Source organism: Nycticebus coucang, chromosome X (assembly GCF_027406575.1).
Source record: "Nycticebus coucang isolate mNycCou1 chromosome X, mNycCou1.pri, whole genome shotgun sequence".
Lineage (NCBI taxonomy): Eukaryota > Metazoa > Chordata > Mammalia > Primates > Lorisidae > Nycticebus > Nycticebus coucang.
The window spans coordinates 75,453,284-75,480,427 of record NC_069804.1 but is presented as its reverse complement, the minus strand read 5'-3'; the positions used below and the strand labels follow the sequence as shown (position 1 = coordinate 75,480,427).

The window sequence follows — 27,144 nt, the reverse complement described above, 5'->3', positions numbered from 1 at the left end:
CTAGAGTGCTAGGATCACAGGCGTAAGCTACCATGCCTGGCCTTTTTTTTTTTTTATTTTTAAGACGGGTTCTTACTATGTTCCTCAGGCTAGAATACAGGGACTATTCACAGGTTCCACCCTAGCACATTGCAGCCTGGAATTCCTGTTCTTAAGTGATCCTCATGCCTCAGCTTCCCAAGTAGCTGGGGCTACAGGTGTATGCTACCATGCCTGCTATGATTTATAGAATGTAATAACATGTAATACCTTGTCTCTTTTTATCCATTCCAAAGGTACACAATGCTGTGCTGAGGTAGGCTTCTGGCAGTTGTATTCTATTGGGGGTGATTACTAAAACTGTTGTTAAGAAGGGATAGCAATTTCTATTTAGGAGGGAAACAGGCTACAGCCAGTTCAATACAAGGCAAGAGTGTATAGCTAGAAACATGAAATGAAAAATGAAGCCAGATGTTATGGATTGAATGGGTAAAGGCCAAAGGGTTCTGGACCCTGACTGTGACTAAAGTAGGGTGCTGTGGTTATCTCTTACTGAGTGCTGGCCCCTTAGCCTTGATTAAAGGTGCTACACTTGGTTTTTCACTTCAAGGTGTTTTTGAGCAACCTCACTGGAAACCTTTTGCTTTCTGTTCTCCAAACAAATCCAGTCTAACACCGTGTCATACTGTGAGCACAACTGCTTCAGTGCCAATTACCTGGTGATGTGCCAGGTTCCTTTTGGGGAGGCTTTCTAAAGCATATTGCTCAGCAGAACTGAAAAGACGGAATGAAGAACCTTCACTGGAAGCTGATTGTGTCTGTGGTAGGTCTTGGTCTGGGAGCCATTTCAAAAGCTGGAGACCACAGCTACTTTGTCAGTCCTCACTATTCTCCATGGCACTCCATGCCATGTAGGCTCCCCAGCACTTCTCCTTAGTTTCCCCAAGAAAGAGATGACAGCTGCGAAACAAAAACAAAAACAACAACAAAAAAAGACAAAATGAAAAGTACTCAGTACTACTATAAAACCAATTTATAATCACTCACACTTTTTTTAATCACTCACACTTTCATATGAGAGATGAATCACAACTATAGCCCAGGATGATGGAGGGAAGGGGAGGGGGAGGGGAAGGGAGGGGGTATTTCGATAGAGGGAGGATTAATAGTGGGACTACACCTATGGAGCATATTGTAAAGGGTACAAGTCAAATCTATCAAGTATTGAACACAAATGTCTTAACACTATGATTAAGTAAATGAGGTGAAAACTATGTTAATTAGTAGGATGTAAGCACTCCAATTTGTACAAATAATTAACACACTGAATCCCACAAAGGCATAAATGTATTCATGATCTATGTATATATGACTTAATTAAAAAAAAACCCAAACAAAAACCTCTTTGATCACTGTTTTCAGATCTTACGTAAACGAATCTTTTGTGACAAGCACTGCAAGATATGCAGAAAGGAAGTATGCTATTAAATGGAAAAGTTGTAGTTACAACCAGCCTGACCAGTGATTTTTATCAGTCTGATCATATGTAGTGATTTATCTACCTGAAGTAGTGTCACTGGAAACTGATACTGCAATTGAAATTGTCTTTGAACTGCTAGCTAGATATGTATGTTTTATTATACAGTAGTAAAGACCAACTTTGTGAGCTGTTTTATCTATAAATCTCAAAGATATTAATGAAAACTGATTTCAGTAATTTATAGTTTAGAAAGTCCTGTCACATCTCCCTCCTATTTAATTTGATTCTTGGAACAAGAATGAGCGAGGTAGGGCGGGGATTATTATTCATATATATATATATATATATATATATATATATATATATTCAGGTTATTGTGAAGGTACAAACAACCAAATCATAATTTCTGAATTTGTTAGGTAGAGAGTCCCTCTTGTAGTTGTGTTCCACACCCACATTCTTACTTTGTGCACTTTAAGTGGGAGCACACTAATCCCCCTCTCCCCTCCCTCATTCTCCTTCCCCCCCATCTTGAATAGAATTAAGTTTTTCTCTTATGTGGGCATGTGTTAGATTGTATACTGGCTTCATAATACAATTGAGTATATTGGATATTTGCTTTTCCATTCTCGTGATACTTTACTAAGAAGGATGTGTTTTGGCTCAGCGTCAGTAGCACAGTGGTTACGGTGCCAACCACATGCACCAAGGCTGGCCGGCCTGGGCCAGCTAAACAACAATGACAGCTACAACAAAAAAGTAGCCAGGTGTTGTAGTGGGCACCAATAGTCCCAGCTACTTGGGAGGCTGAAGGAAGAGAATCGCTTAAGCCCAAGAGTTTGAGGTTGCTGTGAGCTGTGATGCCATGGCACTCTAGGGCAACATAGTGAGACTTTGTCTCAAAAAGAAAAAAAAAGAAAAAGAATGTATTTCAACTCCATCCAGGTTAATACAAAAGATGTAAAGTCAACATCTTTTTTATGGCTGAATAGTATTCCATGGTATACATATGCCACAGATTGTCAATCCATTCTCTTGGTGATTGTAAATTGAGCTGCAATGAACATTCTAGTGTAAATGTTTTTATGATAAAATGATTTTCTTTTCTTCTGGGTATATTACTAATAGTGGGATTGTGGGGTTAAATGGGAGGTATAATTTGAATTCTTTGAAGACTCTCCATACTTCTTTCCAAAGAAGCTGTATTAGTTTGCAGTCCCACCAATAGTGTAGAAATGTCTCTCTCCACACTAGCTGCAGCATCTGCAACTCGGGATTTTGTGATGTGGGCTATTCTCCATGGGGTTAGATAATATTGTAGAGTGGTTTTGAGTTGCATTTCGCTTTTGATTAAGGATACTATTCATATTTTTAAGATGGGGAAGATGCCAGCTAGGTGGAACTGGAGGGGACTGGGATGGCATACCTAGTGGTCAAGAGCATAGGCCTCTGAAGCAGACTGTGTTTCTTTTTTTGAATATTTTATTTTGGTGAAATACATATAACAAAATCTATGATTTTGGCCTAGGTATGTACTGATACTCATATATAACTGACTAGAATTAATTATACTTATAATGTTGTACAACTATTACCACTGTTTTCTAAATTTTTTTATCACCTCAGACAGAAACTCTGTAACCATTAAATAGTAACTCCCCATTCCCTCTTACCTTCAGACCCTAATAATCTTTAATTTATTTGCTATCTGTATGAAATCTGTATGATTTCATATAAATGGAATCATATAATATTTGTTTCTGTCTGATTTTATTTAGCATAATGTTTTCAAGATTCATCCATGTTGTAGTACATATTAATATTTCATTTCTTTTAATTGCCAAATAATAAATATATATATATATATATTTTATAGAGACAGAGTCTCACTTTGTTGCCCTTGGTAGAGTGCTGTGGCATCATAGCTCACAGCAACCTTCAGCTCTTGGGCTTAGGCAATTCTCTTGCCTCAGCCTCCCAAGTAGCTGGCTATTTTTTGTTGGAGTTTGGCCAGGGCCGGGTTTGAACCCACCACCATCAGTATATGGGGCCGGCATCCTACTCACTGAACCACAGGTGCTGCCCGCAAATAATAAATGTTCTGTTGTATGTATTTATCACATGTTGTTTATCCATTCATTTATTCATCAGCATTTGGATTATTTCCATATATTGACTATTACAAATAGTGTTGCTATGACTATTCATGTACAAGTTTTTGTTTGAATACTTATTTTCAGTTCCTTTCAGTACATACCTAGGAGTGGAATTACTGGCTCACGTGGTAATTCTATATTCAGCTTTTTGAGGAACTGTCAAACTGTTTTTTACCACAGCTGCACCATTTCACATTCCTACTAACAAGGAACAATGGTTCCAACTTTTCCATATCTTTGCCAACGCTTGAGTGTGTTTGTGTGTATTAATATAACTGCCCTAGTATTTCTTTGTAGGTTTGATTGTCATTTCAATGGAAATCATTTCAGGTGATTAATGATGCATCCTTTCATATGCTTATTGGCCATTTTTATATCTTTTTTGGAATACGTCTACTCAAGTTCTTTCCCATTTTTATGTTGGGTTGTTCTTTCTTTATTGAGCTGTAGGAGTTTTCTTTTTGTTACGTAATTTGGATTTTAAATGCTTACTAGATATACCTACCTCAGCCTCCCAGAGTGTTAGGATTACAGGTGTGAGCCACCTTGCTCAGCCATAGGAAAGTATTCTTAGAAAAAAATTTTTGCTGAAATCTAGCAGGATAAGGTTTCCCCCGCCCTTCAGTCTGTTGTAGTGGCATTATCATAGCTCACTGTAACCTCAAATTTCTGGGCTCAAGCAATTCTCCTGCCTCAGCCTTCTGAGTAGCTGGAACAGCAGGCACCTACCACAATGCTTGGCTAATTTTTCTTTCCTTTCCTTTCTCCTTTCCTTTCTCCCTTTCCTCCCTTTCCTCTCCTTTCTTCTCTCCTCTCCTATCCTCTCCTTTCTCTTCTCCTCGCCTTTCCCCTTTGCTTTCTTTTCCCCTTCCCTTCCCTCTTTTTTTTTTTTGTAGAGACAGAGTCTCACTGTACCACCCTCGGTAGAGTGCTGTGGCGTCACAAGGCTCACAGCAACCTCTAACTCTTGGGCTTAGAGCGATTCTCTTCCCAAGCAGCTGGGACTACAGGCGCCCACCACAACACCTGGCTGTTCTTTTTGTTGTTGTTGTTGTTGCAGTTTGGCCGGGGCTGGGTTTGAGCATATGGGGCCGGCACCCTACTCACTGAGCCACAGGCACCGCCCTTTTTTTTTTTTTTTTTTAAGAGATTGGTCTCTATGGGCTGTGTTACTCAGCATGGTCTCCTATGCCTGACCCCAAGTGATCTTCCCACGTAAGCCTCCCAAAGTGCTAGGATTACAGACATGAGCCCCCATGCCCAGCCAAGTTGGGTCTTTTCCTCTGGGTCTTTTTTTTTTTTTTTTTTTTGTAGAGACAGAGTTTCATTTTATCACCCACGGTAAAGTGCCGTGGTGTCACACAGCTCACAGCAACCTCCAACTTCTGGGCTTAGGTGATTCTCTTGCCTCAGCCTCCCGAGTAGTTGGGACTATAGTCGCCCGCCACAATGCCCAGTTATTTTTTTGTTGCAGTTTGGCTAGGGCCTGGTTTGAACCCGCCACCCTCGGTATATGGGGCCAGCACCCTGCCCACTGAGCCACAGATGCTGCCCCCAAGTTGGGTCTTTTCTAGGAGCATGGGTATGGCATTCAAAATCAGCTGTCACTTCCTTACCATGAGATCTTGGATAGCAATTTAGCTTATGTGAGTGGAATAGTTCTAGAAATTTCAAAAATGGGAATAATTGGTACTATGCAGTTGCTTAGAGTGTGAAATGTCATCACTTTTAAGTATAGGTATAGGCACATGGTAGATCCACTAAATGCTAATTATTTTTTTTTCTACTTCTTTTTCTTTGTTTGTTTGAGTCAGATTCTCAAGCTGTAGGCCTATGGTGTCATAGCTCAGACAGCAACCTCAAATGCTTGGGCTCAAGCAATCCTCTTGTCTCAGTTTTTATGTTTTTCTATTTTTAGTAGACACAGGGTCTTGATTTTGCTCAGGCTGGTCTCGAACTCATGAGCTCCAGCTATCCACCCACCTTGGCCTCCTGGAGTGCTAGGATTACAGGTGTGCGCCACCACGACTGGCCTAACTCTTGTTTTTTTTGTTTGTTTTCTATTTCACTAACATTCTGCCCTCTCAGCTTAAACCTTGATTATGATTATGAGTGTGTAGAATTAGATCAACATTATTTTCCTCGGTGAATTTGTTTGTGGCTGAGGGAAAGGTAGCAGCTGGAAGCTGTAATTCTCTAGAGGACATTCCTAATGCTGAGTGAGGAGAGTACAGCTGTTTGTGGGAAATGAACAAAATGGTAATTGCTTTTTGTCAGCTGGTACATTCTGAGATTTTTGTTTCCTGTTGTTTTCTCAGAGGCTGTCTTATATTAAACATGTCTCTACCTACTCTCTGCCTTGGTCTTCTCCCAGTTCTGCAACATGTTATGTGGCCCCTTTAGTCTTTTGTACACATTTGCTCACATTGTTTTTCTCTGCCTGGAATGTTTTTTCCTCTGTACCTGACAGCCTCCTACATAACCTTTAAGGCTCTGCTCAAATGTCACCTCTTTTGTAAGGCCTTGTTGGATGACTTTTGAGGAATAACACTATCCCTGTGTCTGGAATATCATGTTATAATTTATTTGTTTAAATGCATTTCTCCACTGTTAGAGTGTATGTTTGTTTGAGGTTAGTATACATGTTCATTTATTCTTTGTATTGCAGAAACCTAGCACTTGGAGTAGCTGAAGTTCACTGATGTATTATCTTACTTATCTTCATACTTACCCTGTGAAGTAGATACTATTGTCATTCTCATTTCACAGATGAGGATATTGAGGATTACAGGAGTGAGATAAATCACCTAAGATTGTAGAGCTTGTGATTGAGGAGGGTGGAGTAGAAATTTGTTTTGATGCCTCAGTGCCTGTAGCTCAAGTGGCTAAGGTGCCAGCCCCATGCACCAGAGTTGGCGGGTTTGAATCTGGCCTGGGTATGCCAAACAATGACAACTACAACCAAAAAATATCCAGGTGTTGTGGTGGGCGCCTGTAGTCCTAGCTACTCTGGAGGCTGAGGCAAGAGAATCGCTTAAGTCCAGGAGTTCGAGGTTGCTGTGAGCTGTGACACCACCACACTCTACCCAGGGCCATAACTTGAGGCTCTGTCTCAAAAAGAAAAAAAAAAAGAAAGTTCTTTTGACTTCAAAGCTCATGCTCTTAGGGGCCAGGTGTGGTGGCTCACGCCTTTAATCCCAGCACTCTGGGAGTCTGAGGCGGGTGGATTGCTTGAGCTTAGGAGTTCGACACCAGACACCAGCCTGAGCAAGAGCCAAACCTCGTCTCTAAAAATAGCTGGACATTGTGTCAGTCACCCGTAATCTCAGCTACTTGGGAGGCTGAGATAAGAGGATTGCTTGAGCCAAAGAGTTTGAGGTTGCTGTGAGCTATGACACCACAGCAACAAAGTGAAACTCTGTCTCAAAAAAAAGCTTATGCTCTTAGCTTTTATGCACTAGCAAGTGCAGTTTTTTTTTTTTTTTGGAGGGGGAAATCCCCATTTATTTCCTAAAGCTGTCTCCCAGAGCCCATAAAAGGATTACTGCAGGGATAGAAGAAACCTCAATTCCTCCAGCCAGAAACTTTTAACACTTGACTCCAAAAACTAAGGCTGGAGCTGTGGGGATAAGGAGGGGTGTTAGGCACAGATGTAAAGGGCACCCATCATCTATAGAGAGTACAGACTAGCCCTCCAGATCTTCCTTCAGCCCCTTTTCTCTTGCAGCCACACTCCTAGGCCTCTAGTAACAGCCACAAAAAAATGGCTCTCTTCAGCAGGGCTTTGGTTTCCTAGATCCCTGTAGATCTCAATGCATAAGATTCCAAAAAGTGAGCCATATAGGATCTTCTGCCTGCCCATCTCAATTCTTTTTCTGCCCCCAGGAGCCATTGTGTTTCTGCCCCATGGGGATGAGAAGCCAGACATGGAAAACAATCACCTTGGAAGAGCAGAGAGGGATATGTGCACTTCCTTGGGCCTTGCTGCCAATGTCACCTGTGGTTAGAAGCCAGTAGCTGCCCTATGCCCTTGTGGATATTGACAGACTGGCTCTCCTTGGTCTTGAGGCAGAGGTCACAGGTCCAGACAGTGGAGGCCTCCATGGTCAACAGCCCATAGGCACTCTCAGTCATCCCCATGCACTCTTGGTGCAACCACTTCTGGCAGGAGGCCTCACACAGAATGGCGTCCTGGTCATCATTCACCTCACTCTGACAGGCACCACATGGGTACACCAAGCCTGGGGGAGCTGGGGCCCTGAGCTCCTGCCTTGCTAGGGGGTGCCTGGCTGTTGGTGTCCAGAGTGCCCCAACCCCTACCACTGCTGCTCAGTGGGAAACTGGGCTGGTTCCCATTAACAGCAGCAGCTGGGGAGCGTGAGTGGGGCTCCTAGGGAAAAGCAGTAGGAACGGGTGGGTTCAAGGGCTTTCTCCCATCCTCGCCACCAGGGCCAGGAAAGCTGGGGTCCTGACCAGGGAAGGGGCTTGTGTTGGGGAGCAGGCTAGGGAGTCCCTGAGCAGATCTCTGGAGAGGAGAGGGACCAAAAGGTGTGCCTGGCTAGGCAAAGCATTGGGGAAGGGAAGTGGGGCACAGATCCCCTCTGGGAGGCTGTCCCATGGTGGGTGAGATAATGGGACCAAATCCCCCTACTGCCCACCAGGAGGACTAAAATTCTGACCCAGAGGCTGGTTGAAGGGTTGGCTGGGAAAATTAATGTTGCCATGGGGCAGGTAACCAGGGTCCTAGGGAGCATGTTGAAAGCAGGGCCCATAGGGTTTGAAGGGAAAAGGGGAGGGCTATCCAGGAAGTGGCTGGGGACCTCCTCCACTCTCAGTGCCATAGCCTGGGGGGCATCTGGCCTGCCATGCCTCCCTGTACAGGGAAGCCTCCAATGGGTACAGGACTGCCAAGGAATGGAGGGGCTGCACCCCTCCACCTTGGGGGCTCCGAAGTCATCCTCAAAGGGTTGGATGCAACCAGGTGATCCACCATGGGTGTGGGAGGTGGTGCAAACTCTGTCAGGAGGGCCCTGAGTATTTGACTTTCTTTGCTTCTTTTCTGGGCTCTTCATTTGCAAATCGGCCTTGCCCTGCTTCCTCCCTATGATGTGCACCAACTCCCTCCAGTTTGTCCGGTGGGGCGGCGCCCAGGTGGCCACGGAGTGGGGACCAGGGTCAGTGGTGGCGGGGGATGGAGGCGCCCTGGGGCTGCACCGTCACCCAGAAGCAGAGTCTGGGGCAGCACTGGCCCCAGCTGTGGTGACCCCAAAGCGCAGCGAGGCATAGGCACCAAGCTGGGTCCCGAACTGCACGATAACTCCCCTCCCTGCCCGCCAGCCGCTGCAGCAATGGGAACCAGAACTCTGCAAGTGCAGTTCTGTGTATTCTTTCTAGTGGAGTAGCCATTGGCCACTACACTTAGTGCTCTGTGTCTACAGAACACTTAGTCTCTAGTGAGACTAAGGAAATGAATTTTTTTTTGGAGACAGGGTTTTGCTATGTTTCCTAGGCTGGTCTGAAACTTAAACTTCCTGGGTTCAAGTGATCCTTCTACCTCAGTCTCCTGAGTAGCTGGGATTACAGGGCCAGGCTGTGCATTCTTAATTTAACTTAATTTTAATGAATTTAAATTGAAGTAGCCAAATGCAGAAAACTAAACTCTGGTCCCCTAAAGGTGGCCTAGGATTTTCTGGTAGCTTCAACCCAGTGATCCTTTCAATTGGTGTTATTTGACCAATTTCTCTATTAAAAAATCTGAAATTACATCCTCATGGAAATAGAATGAGAGAACGATCACTTTTTTGTTGTTGTTTTGAGACAGAGTCTCAGGCTGTCTCCTTGGTAGAGTACCATGGTGTCCTCATAGCTCACAGCAGCCTCCACCTCTTGGGTCCAAGAGATCCTCTTGCTTTAGTTTTTCTATTTTTAGTAGAGATGGGGTCTTGCTCTTGCTCAGGCTGGTCTTGAACTCATGAGCTTAAGCAATCCACCTGCTTCGGCCTCTCAGAGTGCTGGGATTACAGGTGTGAGCCACGGTGCCTGGCCACAATCACCTTTTCTAAAGACAGTTATATATACTTTTAGCACTTTATCATTGTTATTTACACTTGGTGGTAAGGTTGTAGAAGTTGGAAAAGTTGTTGGGAATAAATGCCATCACTTTAAAACTCAATTTTTGGCTGAGCACCGTGGTTTACACTTGTAATCCCAGCACTCTGGGAGGCCAAGACCAGACTGAGCAAGGACAAGACCCCGTCTCTACTAAATATAGGGGGGGGAAAACTAGCTGGGTGTTATGGCGGGTGCCAGTGGTCCTAGCTACTTGGGAGGCTGAGGTAAGAGCATCACGTGAGCCCAAGAGTTTGAGGTTTCTGTGAGCTATCATGCCATCATGCCACAGTGCTCTACTCAGGGTGACAGAATGAGACCCTGTCTCAAAAAAAAAAAAAAAAAGGACAGAATGAGACCCTGTCTCAAAAAAAAAAAAAAAGGACAAAGTGCCCATCACCATAATGTGAGGGTGTTCAGCACACCCCCCCCATGAAGTATTCAACTACAACTTGAACTTTACCTTCAAAATGAAAACAATGGAAGCCAGGCGTGGTGGCTCATGCCAGTAATCCTGGCACTATGAGAGGCTGAATCCAGTAGATTGCTTGAAGTCAGGAGTTCAAGATCAGCCTGAACAAGAGCGAAATCACATCTCTACTAAAAACAGAAAAACTAGTTAGGTGTGTTGGCCCACACCTGTAGTCTCAGCTACTTGGGAAGCTGAGGCAGGAGGATTGCTCAAGCCCAGAAGTTTGAGGTTGCTGTGAGCTATGATGATGTCATAACACTCTACTCAGGGCACAGAGTGAGACTGTCTAAAAAAAAATTATTCCAAAGGAAGTTTAAAATCATAGCAATACTACAGTCTGGAAGTACCATATTAAAGACAATTGCTTTTGGGCTAAAGGAACAGGAGATTTTGCGAAGCACCCGGTGGCTGACATGTTAGGAATTTCCATAGAAAAATCCATGACAGGCTGTTCTTGTGGGTGGATATTAGAGATTAATGAAGAATGCATTCTTGTTAATTATTAAGAAAACACAGCCTGCCACACAGTGTACTCATTGAGTAAAAGCATCAAAGAACCTTAGAGCTAGAAGTAACCTTTGTGTTCTTCATTTTTTTTTTTCTTTTGCAGTTTTTGGCTGGGGCTGGGTTTGAACCCACCACCTCCTGCATATGGGGCTAGTGCCCTACTCCTTTGAGCCACAGGCTCTGCCCAGTGCTCTTCTTGTATTTCAACTCACACATACTTAAAAAAATTATTATGGTGATTTTTCACACATTCACAAAATCAGACTCTAATATAACAAGCTATAAAGTCTCTATCACCCACCATTTTTGTCTGATCTGGTTTCAGCTACCTCCAACCCTCCACCCAGTATTTTTTCTTTTTTTTCTGGAGAGATGTAAAGCACATTATTTTTTTTCTGGAGTATTTTAAAGCAAATCCGAGGTATGTCATTATATCAATGACTATTTCTGTGTGCATCTCTGATAAGAACTGTTTTAGTGTATGATAACACTGCACCACCATCCTACTCAATACAAAAACACAATTTACCAGTAATTTCTTTTTCTTTCTTTCTTTTTTTTTGAGAAAGTCCTTACTATGTCGCCTTGGGTAGAGTGCTATGGAGTCACAGCTCACAGCAGCCTCAAACTCTTGGGCTTAAGTGATTCTCTTGCCTCTCCTTCCCAAGTAGCTGGGACTACAAGCACCGCCACAATGCCTGTCTATTTTCTTGTTGCACTTTTCATTGTTGTTTAGCTGTCCCGGGCTGGGTTCAAACCTGACAACCTCAGTGCATGTGGCTGGGTCCATAACCACTGTGCTATGGGCACCAAGCCAAGTAATTTCTTAATATCATCTACTACCCAGTGTATTTTACATTCTCCTGATTGTTTTAAACTCTCCTTAAAAAAATAAATAGATTGTAGGAGTAAAATGGCGGCCGAGTAACGGAGTCTTTGCAACAGGGTGTGGCAAGACTGGGGAGAGAAGACTTCAGGCATCTCTGGCTTGTGGGCTCTGCTCAGAAACATCCCTTTGGGGATGCAGGGAGACAGTAAGAGACTTCTGGACCCCAGGAGGAGGACAAAAGCAGTGAGAATGGGACTCATTGAAATCATAGGCCAGAGGCACAGTAATTTAAAGAGCAAGAGGAAGTGAAAGGAAAATTAGAGCAAATAAACAGATAAAAGAAAACACTGATAAGGAACAATCAGCAGAAAAATCCTGACATCATGAAAAACCAGTCCAGAGCAACCCTCCAAAGGACCAGGAGGTAGCTACTACATAGGATTCAACCTATAAAGAAATGTTAGAAATGACAGAGGGGGGATTTAAAATACAGATGATGAAAACAATGAAGGAAATGAAGGAAACAGTGAAGGAAATGGCTGATAAAATAGAAAATAACCAAAAGGAAAGCAAAAAACAGAATCAAATAAGAGATGAACAATATGAAGAAAACAGAAAGGATATAGCAGAGCTGAAGGAACTGAAGCAGTCAATAAGGGAACTTAAAGGTGCATTGGAAAGCATCAACAACAGATTAAACCATGCAGAAGAAAGAATCTCAGAGGTGGAGGACAAAGCTCTTGATATGACTCAGATAGTTAAAGAGGCAGAAAAGAGGAGAGAGAAAGCAGAATGTTCACTGACAGAATTATGGGACTTTATGAAGTGTTCAAACATATGAGTTATAGGTATCCCAGAAGGGGAAGAAGAATACCCCAGAGGAATGAAAGCCATACTAGAGAATATTATAAATGAACATTTCCCAAATATCACCAAAGATTCTGACACACTCCTTTCAGAGGGATATCAGACCCCAGGTTGCCTCAACTCTAATAGAGCTGCTCCAAGACACATTGTGATGAACCTGTCCAAAGTCAAGACAAAAGAAAAGATTTTTCAAGCTGCTAGGAGTAAGTGCCAATTGACCTACAGGGGCAAATCCATCAGGGTGACTGCAAAATTCTCTAATGAAACTTTTCAAGCCAGAAGACAATGGTCATCTACATTTAATCTACTTAAACTGAACAATTTCCAGCCCAGAATTCTATATCCTGATAAGCTAAGCTTTAAAATTGATAGAAAAATCAAATTATTTACTGATATGTAAACATTGGGGAAATTCGCCACAACAAACCAGCTCTCCAGGAAATACTTCAACCTGTTCTACACACTGACCATTACAATGAACCACCAGCAAAGTAAGCACCCCAAAATTAAAGGACAGAACCTAGCTTCCACATTGATGCAAAAGACAAAACTAAGCAATGGACTTTCACAAAGTAAGATGAATAGAATGCTAAAACACTTATCAGTTATCTCAATAAATGTTAATGGCTTGAATTCCCCACTGAAGGGGCAAAGATTGGATGAGTGGATTAAAAAACACAAGCCATCCATTTGCGGTTTGTAGGAAACACACCTACCCTCAAAAGACAAATTAAAACTCAGAGTTAAATGTTGGAAGACCATTTTTCAGGCAAATGGAATTCAGAACAAAAGAGGGGTTGCAACCTTATTTTCAGATACATGTGGATTTAAAGCAACTAAAGTTGAAAAAGACAAAGTGGGTCACTTCATATTGGTAAGGGAAAAATACAACAAGAAGACATTTCAATTCTGAATATTTATGCACCCTACGTAAATGCTCCCAGATTCTTGAAACAGACCTTGCTTAGTCTGAGCAATATGATATCTTATAATACCACAATAACAGGGGATTTTAACACTCCTCTTACAGATCCTCTAAACAGAAATTAAACAAAGGTATAAGGGATTTAAACAAGATGCTGGAACAACTGTGCTTGATAGACATATATAGAACACTCCATCCCAAAGCTAAAGAATATACATTCTTTTTTGTTTTTTTCTTAGAGACACAGTCTCACTTTGTCACCCTTGGTAGAGTCCTGTGGCTTCACAGCTCACAGCAACCTCCAGCTCTTGGGCTTAGGCGATTATCTTGCCTTAGCCTCCTGAGTAGCTGGGACTACAGGTGCCTGCCACAAAGCCTGGCTATTTTTTGATGCAGTTTGGCTGGGGCCAGGTTCAAACCCACCACCCTCAGTATATGGGGGCAGCGCCCTACTCACTGAGCCACAGGCTCCGCCCCAAGAATATACATTCTTCTCATTAGCCCATGGAACATTCTCCAAAACTGATCATATCCTAGGACACAAAACAAACCTCAACAGAATTAAAAAAATTGAAATTTTACCTTGTATCTTCTCAGACTACAAGACATTAAAGGTGGAACTCAACTCCAACAAAAACTTTCAACCCCATACGAAGTCATGGAAATTAAACAACCTTATGTGAGTGACGTTTGGGTGCAGCAAGAAATAATAGAGGAAATCATTAGCTTCCTTGAGCATAATGACAATGAAGACACAAGCTATCAAACCTGTGGGATACAGGAAAAGAAGTCCTGAGAGGAAAATGTATTGCTTTAGATGCCTACATCTGAAAAAGAGAAAGAGAGAGCATAAACAAAGTTACAAGTCATCTTATGGAATTGCAAAAAGAAGAACAATCTAAGCCTAAACACAGCAGAAGAAAAGAAATACCCAAAATTAAATAAGAGATTAAGGAAATTGAAAACAAAAGAATCATTCAGAAAATTAATGAAACAAGGAGTTGGTTTTTTGAAAAAATAAATAAAATAGATTAACCTTTGGCCAGACTAACTAGAAATAGAAAAGTAAAATCTCTAGTAACCTCAATCAGAAATTATAAAGGGGAAATAACAGCAGATGCTGCAGATGTACAAGAGATTATCTCTGAATACTACCAGAAACTCTATGCCCAGAAATTTGACGATTTGAAGGAAATGGATCAGTATTTGGAATCACACCCTCTCCCTAGACTTAGCCAGGAAGAAATAGATCTCCTGAACAGACGAATTTCAAGGACTGAGATCAAAGAAAGTATAAAAAAATCTTCCAACAAAAAATGCCCTGATCTGGATGGCTTTATACCTGAATTCTATCACACCTTCAAAGAAGAGCTTATTTCCATACTGCAGAAATTATTCCCGAAAAATTAAGGAGGAAAAAATGTTGCCCAACACTTTCTAAAAAGCAAACAGCACCCTGATACCAAGACCAGGAAAAGATCCAACTAAAAAGGAGGACTTCAGACCAATTTCACTAATGAATATAGATGCAAAAATTCTCAACAAAATCCAAGCCAGTAGATTACAGCTTATCATCAAATAAGTCATGAATTATGATCAAGTAGGTTTCATCCCAGGGATGCAAGGCTGGTTTAACATATGCAAGTCCATAAATGAATTCACCATATCAACAGAAGCAAAAACCATATGATCCTGTCAATAGATGCAGAAAAAGCATTCAATAAAATTCAGCATTCTTTTCTAATTAGAACACTTAAGAGTATAGGCATAGGTGGTCTTTCTTTCTCTCTCTCTGTCTCTCTCTCTCTCTCTCTCTCTCTTTCTTTTCTTTCTTGACAGAGTCTCACTATGTCACCCTTAGTAGAGTGCTCTGGAGTTACAGCTCACAGCAACCTCACACTCTTTTTTTATGCGATTTGCTTGTCTTAACCTCCCAAGTAGCTGGGAATATAGACACCCATCACAGCATCCAGCTATTTTTTTTGCAGTTGTCATTGTTGTTCAGCTGACCCGGGCTGGGCTCGAACCCACCAGCCTAGGTGTATATGGCTGGTACCGTAACCATTGTGCTACAGGCACTGAGCCAAGGTGGCACATTTCTTAAACTGATCGAAGCTATCTATGACAAACCCACAGCTAATAACTGACTAAATGGAGTAAAACTGAAACTTTGCCACTTAGAACTGGAACCAGACAAGGTTGTCCTGTATCACCATTACTATTCAACATAGTGCTAGAAATTCTAATCAATACAATTAGGCAATAGAAGGAAATTAAGGGCATCTAAATGGGAGCAGAGGAGGTAAAACTCTCCCCCTTTGCTGATGATATGATCTTATAACTAGAGAAACCCAAAGACTTAACCATAAGACTCCTGGAAGTCATCAAAAAATATAGTAATGTCTCAGGGTATAAAATCAACGTCCACAAGTCAGTAGCCGTTGTATACGCCAATAACAGCCAAGATGAGAGGCTAAATAAAGACACAGCTCCCTTTACCATAACTTCAAAGAAAAAAATACCTAGGGATATACCTAACAAAAGAGGTGAAGGACCTCTATAAATAAAATTGTGAAACCGTACAAAAAGAAATAGCAGAGGATATAAACAAATGGAAGAACATACCATGCTCATGGCTGGGAAAAATCAACATTGTTAAAATGTCTGTACTTCCCAAAGCAAACTACTGATTCAGTGCCATCCCTATCAAAATACCAACATCATACTTTCAAGACTTAGAAAAAATAATTCTTCGTTTTGTATGCAATCAGAAAAAGCCCTGTATAGCTAAGGCAGTTCTTAGGAATAAAAACAAAGCCAGGGACATCAGCCTACCAGACTTTAGGCTGCAGTACCAGGCTATAGTGGTGAAGACAGCGTGTCTCTATCCAAAAATAGAGACATAGACCTTTGGAATCCAATAGAAAACCAAAAAATGAAACTAACATCTTATAGCTACCTAACTTCGATAAACCAAATAAGAACATATGCTGGGAGAATGAATCCCTATTCAATAAATGGTGCTGGGAGAATGGGATATCCCCATGTAAAAGACTGAAACTGGACCCGCACCTTTCTCCACTCACTAAAATTGATTCAAGATGTATAAAAGACAAATTTAAGGTATGAAACGGTAAAAATCCTCAAAGAAAGCGTAGGAAAAACACTTGCAGATATTGAATTGGGGAAAGACTTTATGGAGAAGATTTTAGTGATAATTGCAACAACAACAAAAATAAACAAATGGGACTTAATTAAACTGAAAAGTTTATGTACGGCTAAGGAGACATCAACCAAAGGAAACAGACAACCTATGCACTGGGAAAGGATATTTGCATATTTTGAATCAGACAAAAGCTTGATAACTAGGATCTATAGAGAACTCAAATTAATCCACATGAAAAAAGCCAGCAATCCCATATATCAATGGGCAAGAGACATGAATAGAACCTTCTCTAAAGAAGACAGATGAGTGGGTAGCAAATATATGAAAAAATGCTCATCGACCCTAATTATTAGAGAAATGCAAATCAAAACTACCCTGAGATATCATGCAACCCCAGCAAGAATGGCCCACATCACAAAAATGTCAAAATTGCAGATCATGGGGTGGATGTGCAGAGAAAGGAACAGTTTTACACTGCTGATGGGACTGCAAAGTAATAGAACTTTTCTGGAAGGAAATATAGAGAACCCTCAGAGAACTCAGTCTAAACCTCCCATTTGATCCTGCAATCCTGTTACTGGGCATCTACCCAGAAGGAAAAAAATCTACCATAAAGATACTTGCACTAGACTGTTTATTGCAGCTCAATTTATAATCGCCAAAATGTGGAAACAGCCTAAATGCCCACCGACCCAGGAATGGATCAACAAGCTGTGTATATGTATACCATGGAATACTATTCAGCCATTAAAAAGGTGGAGAGAGTGGCCTTGTAGCTCAGGGAGTAGGGCATTGGCCCCATGTACTGAGGGTGGCAGGTTCGAACCTGGCCCCTGCAAACTACAACAAAGAATAGCTGGGCATTTTGGTGGGCGCCTGTAGTTCCAGCTACTTGGGAGGCTGAGGCAAGAGAATCACCTAAGCCCAAGAGTTGGAGTTTGCTGTGAGCTGTGATGCCACATCTCTCTACCGAGGGCGGCAAAGTGAGACTCTGTGTCTAAGAAAAAAAATGATGATGACCTTACATCCTTTGTATTAACCTGGATGGAAGTGGAACACATTATTCTTAGTAAAACATGACAAGAATGGAGGAGCATGAATCCTATGTACTTAATCTTGATATGAGGACAATTAATTACTTAGTACATGGTGGTGGGTGGGGGAAGGGGAGGTAAGGGGAGAGCAGAGAGAGAGAGAGAAGGAGGGAGGGAGTTGTGGGAAAGGAAGAGCAGAGAGAGGGAAGAAGGGAGGGGGGTGGGAGAAGGGAAGAGCAAGAGAGGGAAGGAGGGAGGGGGGTGGTGTCTTGGGGTGTGACACACCTTTTGTGGGCAAGACAGAATTATAGGAGGGACTTTACCTAACAAATGCAATCTGTTTAACCTGGTATTTTGTACACTTAATGAATCCCTAACAATAAAAAAAAATAGATTGCATTTTTTAGAGTAGTTTCAGTTTGACATAGAAATTGACGGGAAGGTACAAAATCCTCATATGCTCCCCAGTCCTTCCCCCATGTTTCTCTATTATTAACATCTTCTGTTAGTTTGAGACATTTGTTACAATGATAAGATAATTTCAATACATTATTATTAACTAAAGGCCATAGTTTATATTAGAATTAACACTTTGTATTGTACGTGTGCAGAGTTCTGATGAATGCATAATGACATGTTTTGGTCATCACAGTATCATATAAGAATAGTTTCAGTGCTCTAAAAATTCCCTGTGTCCCACCTATCCATCCTTTTCTCTCTCCCCTGGACCCCATGGTAACTCTCCTTAGTTTTTATTTTTTCCTTAGTTTTGCCTTTTCTAGGATGTCATATAGTTGGAATCATATAGTATGTACCCTATTCAGATTGGCTTCTTTCACTTAGTAATACTGTGTATTTAAGGTTCCTCTACATCTTTTTATGTCTTTTAATACCATTTATCTATCATTGAAAGGTATTCCATTGTTTAGATATACCACAGTTTCTGTATTCATTTTCCTGTTGAAAGACATCCTTACTATTTCCATGTTTTGGCAATTATGTATACTGCTATTATTACGCTTTGTGTGTAAGTTTTAATGTGGACATCAGTTTTAACCCATTTAGGTAAACAAAACCAAGTGTGATTCCTGGATCATATGGTAGTACTGTGTTTAATTTAGTAAGAAACTGCCAAATTGGGTCGGGCACAGTGGCACACGCTTATTTATAATCCTAGCACTCTGGGAGGCCTAAAGTGGGCCGATCTCTTGAGCAGCAAGGTTGAGACCCCTTCTGTCTCTACTATAAATAAAAACTGAGGCAAGAGGACCACTTGAGCCCAAGAGTTTGAGGTTGCTGTGAACTATGATGCCACGGCACTCTACCCAGCGTGACAAAAGTGAGACTTTGTCTCAAAAAAAAAAAAAAAAAAGAAAAGAAAAGAAACAACAAGAAACTGCCAAATTGTCTTCAGAAGTGGCTGTCTCATTTTGCACTTCCACTGGCAATGAATGGGAGTTCCTGTTGCTAAACATCTTTGCCAGCATTTGATGACAGTATTTGAACACTGTATGTATGTGTGTATGTGTTTATATATTTAAGTATTTATTTATTTGTGAGATAGAGAGTCTCACTCTGTTACATTAGGTAGAGTTCCATGGTGTCATCATAGCTCACAGCAACCTCAAACTCTTGGGTTCAAGCAATCTTCTTGTCTTAGCCTCTTATCAGCTGAGACTATAGGCATATACCAGTACACATGGTGGCTCATGCCTGTAAGCCCAACACTTTGGGAAGTTGAGGTAGGAGGATCACTTGAGGCCAGGAGTTTTGAGACTAATCTGAGAAACATGGTGAGACCTCATCTCTACAAAAAATACATAGGTTAGTGGGGCATGGTGGCCCATGCCTGTTTTTCTAGCTACTTGGTAGGTTGAGATGGGAAGATTGTTTGAGCCCAGGAGTTTGAGATTGTTGTTGAGCTGTGTGAACTTTAGCCTGGGCAACGTAGTATACAATTTAATGGTTTGTAGTACATTCCTGGAGTTGTGCAACCATCACCACAATCGATTTCAGAATATACCATCATTCCCAAAAGAAGCCTCGTACCAATTAGCAGTTACTCCTCATTTGCTCTTATCCCTGCTAGCACTAGGCAACACTAATATAATTTCTGTTTCCATGGATTTTTTTTGTTCTTGACATTTCATATAAATGGGATCATGCAACATGTTGTTCTTCATGACTGGCTTATTTTACTGAACATAATGTTTTCCAGCTTGATTCATGTTTTAAAAACATCTGAATTTGAAGTGAGACCTTGCAAATAAGACCTTAGTATATTAATTAGAGTTCTCCAGAGAAATAGAACGAATAGTATGCATACATGTATAGGAGGAAATTTACCATAAAGAATTGGCTCAAATGATTCTGTAGGCTTGGTAAGTTCAAGATCTAATGGCAAAGGCCCAAAGGCTGAAGACTCAGGAAAAAGTTTTTAGTTTGTGTTCAAAGGCAGTCTACTGGAGAACCAGGAACAGCTAATATTGCTGAGAAGGTCCAAAGGCAGTGTGCCTGAGAAATCCCTCTTGCTCAAATGAAGTGAGCCATTAGGCCTTCAACTGATTGGCCATACCCCACCCATATTAGGGAGGCCAGTCTGCTTTACTCAAAGTCCACTGATATAAATTTAAATCTCACCTCCACATCCCCTTACAGAAACATCCGGTATAATGTTTCACCAAATATTTGGGCACTGTGGCAAAGCCAAGGTGACACATAAAATTAGCCATCATACATGACTGTATTTATCTGGTGAACACATCAACAAATGTAACATCAAGAGTTCTATTTATTTCAAAATAAGCACCAGCAATTGTTGTATTTTGAATCTCTTCTCTGAGATAAAACATGGCTTTTTTTTAAAGCATCTCACTTTGTTGCCCTGGCTAGAATGCCATGGCATCATTGTAGTTGACAGCAATCTCAAACTCTTGGGCTCAAGTGATCCTCTTCCTTCAGCCTTTCAAGTAGATGGGACTACAAGGCACCCTCCACAAGGCCTGGCTAGTTTTTCTTTCTTTCTTTTCTTTTCTTTTTTTTAGAGACAGAGTTTCACTTTGTCACCCTCAGTAGAGTGCTGTGGTGTCACAGCTCACAGCAACCTCCAACTCCTGGGCTTAGGCGATTCTCTTGCCTCAGCCTCCTGAGTAGCTGGGACTACAGGTGCCCACCACAACGCCTGGCTATTTTTTGTTGCAGTTTGGCCAGGGCCGGGTTTGAACTTGCCACCTTCGGTATATGGGGCTGGTGCCCTACTCACTGAGCCAGAAACAGGTTTTGCTCTTGCTCAGGTTGGTCTCGAACTCCTGAGCTCAGACAATCCACTCGCCCTGGCCTCCTGGAGTGCTAGGATTATAGGCATGAGCCACTGTACATGGCTTTTGAAATGACCTGGAAAGAAGAGTATTGATCTCGTATGGCAAGCTCAAAGCTAAGCTAAGAAAGGAGTTCTTTTCTGTCTTGTTGACATAGGAAAATACTTTATCTTGGCTTAGCACTTGTAGCTCAGCGACTAGGGCGCCAGCCACATACACTGAGGCTCGTGGGTTTGAACCCGGGCCAGGTCTGCCAAACAACAATGACAACAACAGCTTAAAAAATAGCTGGGTGTTGTGGTGGGCATCTGTAATCCCAGCTACTTGGGAGGTTGAGGCAAGAGAATCGCTTAAGCCCAAGAGTTTGAGGTTGTGAGCTGTGAAGCCACAGTACTCTACTGAGGGTGAAAGAGTGAGACTGTCTAAAAAACAAACAAACAAACAAACAAATACTTTATATTGAAAGCATCTTATGCTTTCTTCCTGCCTTACATAGCCTACATCTGAATATGAGCTGGAGTAGGAGAGATCAAGCCACATTTATCATTCAGAAACTTAAATGATAAAATGTCAATACCATGGTCTGGTTCTATTGGTCTACATTCCACTGTAGATGTTAATCTTCCACATTAGACAAATGTAATGTTTTATGTATTTTGTATCCGCCTCTGTCCTATGCAGTTTCCTTTACTGGTTCTGAATCTATTTTCTTGCAGATTCCAGATGTAGTTACCAGGTTTTCTGATATAGCTAGAAAGATTTTTCTTTGTCTCTGGATTTCATAAGGAAGCTTCTGTAGTCACAGTTATGTAAAATGTAAAACCCTTTGAAGTGTAAAAATGAAAGAATTGTGAAAATCTTGAATAAATATAATCTGACTAATATGTAGGGAAACTAGCCCACTCACTCAGATTGTCCAGTGTGAGGCTACTGAGTTATAAGCCGCCTCCTGGGCTCAGCAGCTATGTGGATGAAGACAGGGTCTGGCTGTCCTTGTCAGCCCACCAAATATGTTCCTAAGCTATGCGTATCCATAATACTTGAGAGACTGTTTTGAAGTAGGAAGTATTAGAGATGAGGGCAGCTTTAATACCACACAGTTCCATAAATGTATAGTGAACTTATTTTTGACAAAATTGCCAAAAACCTACAGTGGGGAAAGTCTCTTCAATAAATGGTGCAGGGAAGATAGGCACACACATGCAGAAGAATGAAACTAGACCCTTATCTCTTACCCTGTACAAAAATCAAACCAAAACAGTTTAAAGACTTAAATCTTAAACCTGGAAGTATTGAACTACTAGAAGAAAAGACTGAGTAATGTTGTAGGATATTGACCTGGGCAAAGACTTCTTGAGTAATACCCCCTAAAAGCAAAAGCAGCCAAAGCAAAATTGGACAAATGGGACTACATCCAGCTAGACAGCTTCTGTATAGAAAAGGAAACAATCAACAACATGAAGAGACAACCTACAGAAAATACTCACAAATAAGGAATTGGTAACTGAATATATAGAGAGCTCTAATAACTCAACAGGAAAATGTAAAACAATCCAATTAAAACATAGGCAAAGGATCTGAAGAGGCATTTTTTTCAATAGAAGACATACAAATGACCAACAGGTATATGAAAAAGGCTCAACATTATTAGTCATCAGAGAAATGCAAATCAAAACTACAAAGAGGTATCATCTCATGCAGTGAAAAAGACAGGCAATAATGAATGCTGGCCAGGATATGGAGAAAGAGAAATCCTTATACACTGTTGGTGGGAACGTATATTAGTACCACCACTATGGAGAACATGATGAAGATTCCTCATCAAACTAAAAATAGAACTAGTATATGGCCCAACAATCCCATTGCTAGGTATATATACCAAAGGAGGGAATTCAGTATATTGAAAAGTATACTGAAAGTATACAGTATATCTACATTCCTATGTTTATTACTGCACTATTCATAACATCTGAGATTTGGAAGCAACCTAAGTGTCCACCAGTGGATGAATGGATAAAGAAACCATGGTACAGCTGGGTGCAGTGGCTCATGCCTGTAATCCTAGCACCCTGGGAAGCCAATGTGGATGGATCACCCGAGCTCAGGAGTTCAAGTGTGAGATGCCCTCTCTAAAAATAGCCAGGCATTGTGTTGGGTGCCTGTAGTTCTAGCTACTTGGGAGGCTGAGGCAAGAGGATCACTTGAGCCTAAAGACTTTGAGGTTGCTGTAAGCTATGATACCATGACACTCTACCAAGGGTAAAAAAAGGAGATGTGGTACGTCTACACAATAGACACACAAAAAGATCGGAAAATCCTGCTATTTGCAACAGCATGGGTGGAACTGAAGAATACGATGTTAAGTGAAATAAGTCGAGCACAGAATGACAAATCCTGCATATTTCAATCATATATGGGAGTTAAATATTAAAAATAATTGATCTCATGGTGATTGAAAGTAGAACGGAGGTTACCAGAGTCTGGGAAGGGTAATGAGGAGGGTGGATAAAGTGGGGATGATTAATGGGTGTAAAAAATATAGTTGAGTAGAATGAAAATACTAAAGCACAACAAAGTGACTATAATCAATAATAAATTAGTTATTTTAAAAATAATTAAAAGAGTGTAATTGGACTGTTCCCAACACAAAGAAAAGGTAACTACCTGAGGTGAAAATTACTTTGATTTGATTAATTCATATTGTACGCCTGTTTCAAAACATCACATATAACCTATAAATATTACAATGATTATGTACCCATAATAATTAAAAATAAAAAAAATTTAAAAAGAACACAGGTGGTAACACACATGGCTAGAATTTGAACTGCAAACACAGTATTCTTTCTGTCTTATTAGGACTCCTCAAATATTGCTCAACAATGAATGCCTTGTCCAGAGACATCAATAATGGCCAAGATCATTGTAATTCGGTTTCATCAAAATAGATATACTGAGTTTTTCCAAGTAATTATGAATTCAAAATGTATATCTGTGAATAAGAAACCTCATTCTTCGAAATAATATGCTCTGTACCTTTTATAATTTCAACATCTATTCTGATAAGTTTTCATCAGATGGTCTTGGATGTTACCTCAATATTAAATATTAAGATTTCTCTGGCTAGGTATGAGGGCTCATGTCTGTAATGGTAGCACTCTGTGAAGCTGAGATGGGTGGATTGCCTGAGCTCAGGAGTTTGAGACCAGCCTGAGCAAGAGTGATACCCCATGTCTAGTAAAAATAGAAAAACTTGCCGGGCATTATGGCAGGTACTGGTAGTCTCAGCTATTCTGGAGGCTGAGGCAAGAGGATTGCTTGAACCCAGGAGTTTGAGGTTGCTGTTAGCTATGACCATGCATGGCACTCTACCCAGGGTGACAGAGTGAGACTCCATCTCAAAAAAAAAAAAGAAAAATAAAATAAAGAACAGATTCAAATCACTACAATAAAAATATTAAAAAATTAAAAAAAAAAAGATTTGGCTGCCTGTTCTGCTTTAGTACTAATTTTTTCTTTTTAGGAAGAAGGGGGAGAGGGAGGGGAGGGAGGGGGAAGGATGGGCGGAGAGAGGGTGATTAGTGGGATTACACCTGTGGTGCATCTTACAAGGATACATGTGAAACTTAGTAAATGTAGAATATAAATGTCTTAACACAATAACTAAGAAAATGCCAGGAAGGCTATATGTTAACCAGTGTGATGAAAATGTTTCAAATGGTCTATAAAACCAGTGTATGGTGCCCCATGATCACATTAATGCACACAGCTATGATTTAATAATTAAAAAAACACACACAAAAAAAAGAAAAAAAGACTTGCTATATATCTTGTGGTATTGCTGTGTTGAATGTATGGTGAAACAATTATGGAAACTGCTATGAAGAAGTTGGAGAATGGAAATTATTAGAGTAGAATGGAATCATACACATAATTTAGTGTGATAAATGATTACAGGGTACTATCATTTTGTACTTTATTTGATGTTTTCATGCATTAATGTTCTAAAATGGAGTTTGTGGTTTGTCTTCAAGTAGGAAACAAAACAACTTGAACTTTTTTTGGTATGTGAAGTACATCTCAGTAAAGGTATTTAAAACCCCCACGCACTTAATTTTGCTGCTGTTCTCCTTAGTAGTGCAGAGACTTTTTCTTCACTCCGTGGACAGCCTTTTCTCTTCTTATCCCGAAGTACTGAGAAGCTCCTCCTGCCTTTTAGTACTTCTCTTTCCTGTAGCTAATTTTATTTTATTTTTGAGGCAGAGTCTGACTATGTCACCCTTGGTAGAGTGCTGTGACGTCACAGCTCACAGCAACCTCAAACTCTTGGGCTTAAGTGATTCTCTTGCTTCAGCCTCCCAAGTAGCTGGGAATACAGGTGCCCACCACAACGCCCAGCTATTTTTTGTTGCCGCCCACCACAACGGCCAGCTATTTTTTGTTGCCATTGTTATTGTTGTTTATCTGGCCTGGGCTGGGTTCAAACCTGCCAGCCTTGGTGTATGTGGCTGGCACCATAACCACTGTGCTACGGGTTCCATACCCCTATAGCTAATTTTAAAAGACACTTTTTCTAGCTGGGCACCATGGCTCATTCCTGTAATCCTAGCACTCTGGGAGGCCAAGGCAGGTGGATCACCTGAGCTCACTAGTTCAAGACTAGCCTGAGCCAGAGCAAGACCCTGTCTCTAAAAATAGCTGGGTGTCGTGGTGGGTGCCTATAGTCCCAGCTACTTGGGAGGCTGAGACAAGAGGATAGCTTGAGCCCAAGAGTTTGAGGTTGCTGTGAGCTGTGACGCATGGCACTCTACCGAGGGTGACAAAAAAAGACACTGTCTTAAAAAAAAAAAAAAGAGGGTGGCTCCTGTGGCTCAGTGGGTAGGGCGCTAGCCTCATATACTGAGGGTGGTGTGTTCGAACCTAGCCCTGGCCAAACTGCAAAAAAAAAAAAAAAAAAAAAAGCCAGGTGCTGTGGCGGGTGCCTGTAGTCCCAGCTACTTGGGAGGCTGAGGCAAGAGAATCGCCTAAGCCCAGGAGTTGGAGGTTGCTGTGAGCTGTAATGCAATGGCACTCTACTGAGGGCGATAAATTGAAATTCTGTCTCAAAAAAAAGAAAGGAAAGAAAAAAGACACTTTTTCTAAATTTGTTTGAAAACCCTGCCTAGTTATGACATTGGAGGGACTTTATGAAGGATTTTGTTCTTGAGTTTCACCAGTTTCCCAGTGAAACCTAAGTTGCTGTCTGTTCTGGGCCTGGTGTTTATTTTAATAAGTGAATATTTCTATAATTCCCATGGCTGGGGAAGCATCTTTTCTGCCAATAAATCCTCACGTTATAATTTTAGCTCAGATGATGTTATCTTCACATAGAGTTTAAAACTTAACAAGAAATGCTTGCATAGCCAATCAGTGAGCTCTGGGAACAAAGCACTGTCAGGCTGATAATCCAGCTTCGATTAAAAAGTAATAACCTAGTTATAACCTAAGAATAGGGAGAAAGGGGAAAGGGAGGGGAGGGAGGGGGAAGGAGGGGGATTAATGGGATTACACCTGCGGTGCATCTTACAAGGGTATATGTGAATCCTAGTAAATGTGGAATGTAAAGGTCTTAGCAAAATAATTAAGAAAATGCTACAAAAGCTATGTTAACTAATGTGATGAAAATGTGTCAAACGATCTATGAACCAAGCGTATGGTGCCCCACGATCATACTAATGTACACAGCTATGGTTTAATAAAAAAAAAATAAATAAATAAATAAAAAAGCTGAAAGGCACAAACCTCAAAAAAAAAAAAAGAAAAAAAAAGTAATGTCTTTGGGGGATTGCTTTTTTCCCCAATTCTTTTGTTAATATGTAATAAAGACCTCTAAAATGTATTTTTCTAGGTACCAGTTACTAAAATTTATCAGGAAAATTTTTAGGCATGAAGTTATCTGGGTAGTCAGTTTGATTTAACAAACATTCCTTCTGTGGTTACCCTGAGGTTTTGAAATAGGCTTGTTCACAACTAACCATGCTTGGGGATGTTCCTTATATTCTGGGACATACAGTACTATATACAGATACCTTGAAATATTATGAATCTCTTTCAAGAGTACTCCTGAGCCTTGTGGTCAGTGAGGAGGTGAGAGGAAAGAATGCTACTGACTTCTTTGCTTCTTTATCTTTCCCCAACATTTTCATGTGGGTGAAATGTGGTTAACAAAACACCAGAAGAATCTCTGAAAAATAAAGAAGTCATTAAGACATTATGTAGTTTAAGGGATCTGAGACTATGGCAGAGATAGTACTATGTCCTGTTA

General features: G+C 41.0%; 1 protein-coding gene and 1 pseudogene across 2 annotated transcripts in view; one reads left to right on the top strand and one right to left on the bottom strand.

Moving 5' to 3' along the window:
* Positions 1-27,144, top strand: part of OPHN1 (oligophrenin 1) — a 721,258-nt gene that overhangs the window by 177,919 nt on the left and 516,195 nt on the right. The gene's annotated exons all lie outside the window — the stretch shown is intronic.
* On the bottom strand, positions 7,609-10,610 carry LOC128577917 (pygopus homolog 2-like; annotated as a pseudogene).